Raw genomic sequence first — 7,320 nt, 5'->3', positions numbered from 1 at the left:
CCCAATCCATAAAATGGGACATATCAAAAATCTATAATTCTTCAGATAGAGGTGGTCAGGAGCAACTAAGAGGATGGAGGTCAAATGACTTTGAAATTGTAAACAGTATGTTGCTAAGTAGTTCAATCCAAGGGCTGATGGGGAGGGTCTTACCCTCAGGGTAGATCCTTCCTGCTACTAAACCCCACCCCTGCCTGGGCCCAGGAAGATACATAGATTGACTTGTCTCCCACCCACATTACTATGGTGGTTACTCATCACTGTGAAACATGTTTTTGCCTCATCCTGTTCTCAATAGCAATCACTCTTCTTTTCCTTACTCACCTTGGCCTTTTATATTTAGTTATAAAATGAACCTCCAAAGTAACCCATTAGATTTTCTCTTTATCCGCTTCCCTTTGTTTTATAAATGTTTTCTAACAGATAGGTATGGGACTTATGAAACAATCACAGAAAACTTGAATCAAGCTAATACAAACAACATGGGAGGTTAATGGTTTATATTGTTAAATGGTGTAGAGACAGAACTTTAAGCCAAGCTTGATCCAGCAGTAAAATGGTGACATCTGGGGCCTAGTTTAATTCAGTTTCTCTATTCTGCCCTCCACAGTATTTGCTTTATTTCAAGGCTGATCCCCGTTATGACCCTAATATGACTGCCAATTACTTCAGTGTTCTTGTCTACCAGGAAAAACAGAATGACTTTTTTCCCCAGAAAATGCCTTAAGATTCACTTTGATTGGATGAGCTTAGATCACATGCCCTCTTTGAATAAATCTCTGTGGCTGGGGGAGGGAATGCATTGAATAGTTTAACCTGACTCACATTCTCTATTCCTGGGACTGGAAGATTAAGTTTTTCCAGAGCCTAATGAATCTCCAGATATTTTCTGGGCTGCTAAGGAAGTAAATAGGGAGAAATGGACCTGAGGAGGACACTAACCAAAGACCACTGTAACAGGTTGGAAAGAGATACCGTCCCTATGTGAAAAGCTGCAGTGGCCAGATGCTTAAAGCTTTTCCATTTGAAAATTAGAACACATGCTGTTTAAACCAAATTTGATGTGTCTAATGTGATACAAATTGACTTTCATCAGTAGGCATGAAGAACAATCATTAACCTTTGAATTTTGTGATTTTTATAAAGCACTGAATTCTATACTTCAGTGCTCTCATGAGAGAAGCTTTTTTGTTTATGCATTTTAGCCATTTCCAACATTCTTAAAATTGAAACAGAGAATTTTTTTTTCCTTCTAGTGTAAAACTGAATAAGCAACAGCACACTGTGGGAAGTCAGTCTAGCCACAGCAAATCTGTACTTGTTTTTGTGAGAGAGGATGGGAAGAATGAATATTTGCCCTGTGGCATCAATTTCCTGTTTAATGTTCTCCAAGAGGCATTTGGAAAACGCCCAGCAACACAGATGTACGTAAATACCATACATAACTTGTTTTCATGAGTGGAAGGAGAAGTCTGTAAAATTATGACAAGGCTGATTTACCCTCACTGCCTGGTAGCTGGTGAGTCACTCTACCTTTTACTTAATAATTTGAAAGATGGATCATTCCAGAGTGTGGCAAGTATAGGAATAGCTTTGGCTTCTTAGCCCAAGTTCTTATTCATTCAGGGCCACTTAACATTCTGAAATTTGCATCTGCTTGTTCCTGCTGGAGGTTGCCTTCAGACTGCCTATAAGAAAAAAAAAAATTTATATATATATATATATAAATATATATATATACATATATATATATATATCATGACAGTTTTCTAAAAAACAAACAAAATAACCTGTCCCAAACAGGAACCCATCTGTAAGGTCTGCAGACACGAATCTGTTTTCAAACCACAGAAAAACATATGCACATACCACACAGTATCTCTCAAGGTGTGGGCAGATGTGTTCTCAGTTCTGTAGTGACAAATTACCCCAGACCGCTTACACACCATTTCTGAACAACTTATTTAAAAGGTCATGGCTTGGTTGTAAAAGTCTTATTTTTGTTTAAACAACTAACCTCTAGGGCTGCTACATAATTTAAGAACTTGACATAGAAAGGAAGATTCAGACATGAAGAATCCATCTTCTAACTTATCCTTTTGACTCATTTTCTCACACAAGGCAAGGTGAGAAATAATAGTTATGATCTATTTAGCATCTACATAGTTGGGTGCTTAGGAAGACTATGAGAGGAATGCCTTTATATATCTCAGTGTTAACTTTTCTTATTTCCTACTGTTTGTTCACATCTCCACATCTTAGACATGAGGAAACTAGCACTTACAGAAAATAAAGTATAGCCAAGGGTCTCCTGAGTGGAGTCAGTAGTCAAGCCCAGAAGCCCATACTCTATTCTCAAATTTAGAAATTATTAATTTAGGATTCATGGATGGGCTTCAGAAGATTCACAAGAATCTAAAATTAAATTTATAAATAAATATATATACATTTTTTTCCTCTGCGGAAAGCATCTAAAACTTTCCTCAGATTTATCAGCTGTATTTTCAGAGCCTGTCATAGTCTGGAATACAGTACACACGTAATTTAAATATTTGTTCAATGAACAATATGGGTACATGACACAAAAAAGCATTAGTACCACTGCTTGACCAATTATTTGATCTACAGTTTAAAAGATTTGAATTTCCAGTACTACTGGCTGTTTGGATACCTAAATTTAGTTGATAATCCATTTGAAACTATTTGATATTTCTATAAAGAGATTAAACATTTTTAGAAGCTATTGTCTAAAGAGATGTTTTTTCTTAAATAGACCTGGCTAATGCAAAGGACTGGAAACTATTTAGACCACTCTAGAATAGAAATACAATCTGAGCCAAAAAGGCAAGCCACATTTGTGATTTTTAACTTTCTTAGCCACAGTCAAAAATATTAAAAAAAAAAAAAGGAAAAGGTAAAGTTAATTTTAATCATGCTTTAGGTCAATACATCCAAATTACTTTTATTTCAACCTGAAAGCAATGTGAAAAATTATTAATAAGATATTTTCCTTTTTTTCATACTAAGTCTTGGAGAGCCAGTGTGTACACTTACTTCAGACTGGCTTCATTTTTCATGCTCAGTGGCCACACTGGCTCCTGGCTGCTGTATTTAAGTGGTGCACATGAAGATCCAGGTAGTTGAAAGAAGCAGGCATTGTTGATGAAGCACGGAGGAAGGTAGGAAGAGAATGTGGCAGGTTTGGACATGTGGAAAGACACTTCCATAATCCAAGATACAGCAACGTTATGTTAGGTTGCCAGCTCATGTTGCCAAAATTGTAGCTTTGCAGGTGATTACTAAGACAGGTTCTAGAAAACAAAACAGTGCAAAATCCATCATTTCAACAGAAGTCTTTTCCTAGTCCAGCAGTCACCTTTTTTCTTGGTAACAACATGTAGATCCAGGGTACACATTTAGGGAAGATGTGATGCAGAGTGACTCAAGTTATGCCTAGTAATTATAATAATAATTTTGTTCTTTTGACCACACCTAGAGCAAAGGGTCTGTGAGTTTCACAGTACAGAGCTTAGGTTGTGTCCACTAACCAGGAGGAGCATTCCTCCATTTGACAGACCCAGGGAGGAGGCTGCGGAGCCCTGAGGTCACAGACTGCAAGAACAGACAGAGCCATAAAAGAGCCCAGGAAATTTTGTTCTGCACCCTACCCAAGCTTCATTCGTGTTCTTTTATGCGCTGTTTTGAGGTTGTCCTAAGGCTTTTCCACAGGGTGTGGTCTTAGTCTACTCTTCTATCTGCCTCTCCTAAGGCTGAGATTGAGCTCATTGAAATACCTTTTGCTCCTAGGTGGGCAGCTTGTGATCTCTAAACACATCCAGAAATTCTTTGTTGATATAAAGTATCTTTTAGAGCTACATTTCTTCTTCTAAATTGTTTAGTTACTCAACATGACAAGCATAATATTGTCTTTTTCCATAAAATACGTAGAATCCATTTAGGAGCTTACAGTCTTGTTAGCATAGGTACCATACCTAGAATTCCCAAGAACTGAGACATTACCTGAATCCATGTTATCCCTGGTGTTATGGTTTTTTGTGGCGTTTTGTTTGTTTTGGGGATTTTTGACAGCTGGGCTGGTAGGATTTTAGTTCCCCAACCAAGATCAAACCTGGGCCTATGACAGTGAAAGCACCAATACTGGACCACCAGGGAATTCCCTCCCTGGCCTTCTGTTAAAAGCATTTGTTTCACGCAAGTGGTGGAAGATCTTTTAAATTTTAAAGGAAAAAAATACAAACAAACATATGAAGACATATGCCACTTGAGGAATAGAGATACTGTTTGCTTGGGAACTTTCAATTTTAATATCATATGCTCCTGATAAACTATGAAACATTGGTAAGTTCAACTTATCAGAATGGAATGAAATCCCATGTCCATACAAATATTTGCTGGGTGAAATGCAGATGTAGTTGAACAAACTCTTTCCACCACCACTTGTCACCACTTGTCACCAATACCATCACTACCACCAGCACCACCACTACAGTTACCACCACCACCACCATACCTCTCCTTCCACTAACCTGCTTCAAGTGATTGGGGTAAAAGAGCCTAGGGAAAGAATGCTTCATGGGGAGTCACCTCTGTACTCAGGGCCATGTGCTCCCTCAAGTTACTGGGTCAGGGAGTGGTATGAATTGGAAAGAACAACATTTCTAAACCAATCCAAACACCAACTTCTTCCTCTATAACAACGGAAAGATATGTGCTGAAGTAGACATTGACTAGAGTAATAGAAGAGTCTAAGAAAGCAAATAACTAGGAGGGTAGAAATACATGTCAGAGATGACTGTGGCTGAAAACCCTGGGGGAGTAAAGAGACAGGAAGTTCTCAGGACTCAATTCATAATGGAGAGTGTCCAGGAGTGGAGGAGGGGATGGATAGGGGATGATGCATATTCCCTGCAATGGGTACAGCCTCAAAATACTGAGGCTGCTTCTACAAAGGGTTTATGAAAACCAGTCTCAGAACTGCAGTCACTACTCACCAGTGACCATTGATGCTGTGCTGGTTAATTTCTAAGTTTGTTTTTGTAGCAAAATAGTGCCTTGTTAACCTAGTTTACAAGCAGAAGCCAAAAGGAAGAAGCTCTTCAACACGTATGATCTGTTTCTTAATTCTCTGAGCCTTAGTGGCTTTACCTGCAAAATGGGAATGCATGCATGTGTGCTAAGTCTCTTCAGTCATGTTCGATTCTTTGAGACCTTAGGGACTGTAGCCCTCCAGGCTCCTCTGTCCATGGGGTTCTCCAGGCAAGAATACTTGAGTGTTCCTCCTCCAGGGAATCTTCCTGACTCAGGGATCGAATATGCATCTCCTGTGTCTCCTGCATTGGCAGGAGAGTTCTTTACCACTAGCACCACCTGGGAAGCCCAAAATGGGAATAATGCAGGATAAATTAGAAAATGCATAATTTATTACATAGGATCTTCAACACGTATTAGGAATGATCGTGATAACAGGGACCTTATTTACTAAGAGAACGCTTGCTTTATCTCTACTATCTTTATCTCGAAACATCCCTAGGAAATAGATACTATCACCCCCATTTTATAAACAAGACTCAGCAAGGTTAAAATCACACAGATTGCAAAAGATTTCTTCTACTCTACTTTTCACTGTTGGATGCAACTAGATTTCTTTAATATGTAAACTGTGTGATTTGCAATGGTTTAGACATCAGTGAAAGATGAAAATTATCCAAACCCAAATACAAATACATACAGAAAAACTCACTAATTTGGACCAACTAGGCCATTTTGAAGGAAATGTAGCTTTATTACTTTCAAGTACATACAGTAACCAGAAAAATGACTAACAAGTACTGGCAGTTAAGACCTAGATTTAGTAAACAGATAAAAATAATTAGCATATCCAAGAAGGTCTGGTCTTGCCTATACTTTGAATAGAATGCTTTATAAATGAAAGAAATCTCAAGTGCTGGAAGACAAATTACTTTCTTTGGTAAGTAAATGCTTCCTTTCAAATATTATTTATATTATTCATTTACTTATTAAGCCATGTTTTCATAGAAAGTATAAAAGTACACACCAACTCAGTCCCTGTACACATGATAGAGGTTAAAATGGTCCAAATTAACTGCTGATATTTTCAATTAGCTTAACTTTTTTGTCTTTTAATTCTTTAGAATATAATGTTCCAAATAAATGTAAATTTCTAAAATATTTTTCAAATATTACAATTATTCAAACTTCATAAAAAAGACTTATTCTGGTATTAATATGAATGGCACAGTATCAACTATGTCTTTTGTTACTGTAGACATTTTGAGTAATGCAGTCTTTTCTCAAATGAAATATTTATGTCATTTATGAGTACTCTTTATATTAATAGTAGGAAATGGAAAAAATTAAGAAAGTGTTCAGAATATAGTCTTTGACAACCCTGGCAACAAATCTGCCTTCAGTAATAGAGTCAACACTTCTATTTACTTCAGTGTACCATATATGGCCCAATCTGGGTGTGGACTCTAATATCTATTGCTGTTAATCCATGGAAAATATTTTAGTGTGATGTTTTCCCCTTAAAAGTTAATGGATTGTTGCAGAAAGAATAAAGGGATTTATTAAATATGGTGGTCTTGAACTATGCCAAATATTTTGTGGTTTTGTGGGAATACAGCAAAGGTAATAATTGGTATTATAACAAATGAGGGTCTCAGCAAGTCCCAGCTGTTGAACACATGACTGTTACTTGGGAGGGCAAATAGCAATATTTTTTCACCTCTTGAGTACAATCTGCTCTTGATACACCCACAGAACTACAATGAACTGTTAGTGGGAGCTACATACAGACAAAGAAGACTGAGAGACATTTCTTTCCTCCTGCCTACGTGAAACTTCATCTGGTTGATATCTGTCCAGAGTTAAATTTTCCATATCATATAAACTCTGTGTTAGTATTTTAATTACATTTGATATGATGTCTTTCTTTGTAAAAGCCAAACAAACATTTGTAATAAAGTTTTTATTAGGTAGTATTTGGTTTTTACTGCATATTTGTATATATAACTAAATTTAACATTCAACAAACAACTTTTAAGCATCTGCTTTATCTGAGCACTATAATCTGCATAAGCAAAGAAAAAGAACCAGGCACTATCCTTCAAGGCACTATAACTTCAAGTCTTGGTAGAGAGATAAGATACATTTACCTAGAATCCTCACATGCTAGTAAAGTAATGCTCAAAATTCTCCAAGCCAGGCTTCAGCAATACATGAACCATGAACTTCCAGATGTTCAAGCTGGTTTTAGAAAAGGCAGAGGAACCAGAG

The 7,320-nt window shown here is 37.1% G+C and overlaps 1 long non-coding RNA gene across 1 annotated transcript; it reads right to left on the bottom strand.

Moving 5' to 3' along the window:
* Nucleotides 1-1,340: 1,340 nt before the first annotated feature.
* Nucleotides 1,341-5,206, bottom strand: LOC104988518. The gene is made up of 3 exons (XR_825247.1): nucleotides 5,167-5,206; nucleotides 3,055-3,311; nucleotides 1,341-1,688 (listed from the first exon to the last, which is right to left on the bottom strand). It is a non-coding gene; the product is annotated as an uncharacterized LOC104988518 (long non-coding RNA).
* Nucleotides 5,207-7,320: the final 2,114 nt, after the last annotated feature.

The sequence above is a fragment of the Bison bison genome, unplaced genomic scaffold (assembly GCF_000754665.1).
Source record: "Bison bison bison isolate TAMUID 2011002044 unplaced genomic scaffold, Bison_UMD1.0 scf7180017864135, whole genome shotgun sequence".
Lineage (NCBI taxonomy): Eukaryota > Metazoa > Chordata > Mammalia > Artiodactyla > Bovidae > Bison > Bison bison.
The sequence above is the reverse complement of the archived record's forward strand: the minus strand, read 5'-3'. Positions and strand labels throughout refer to the sequence as shown.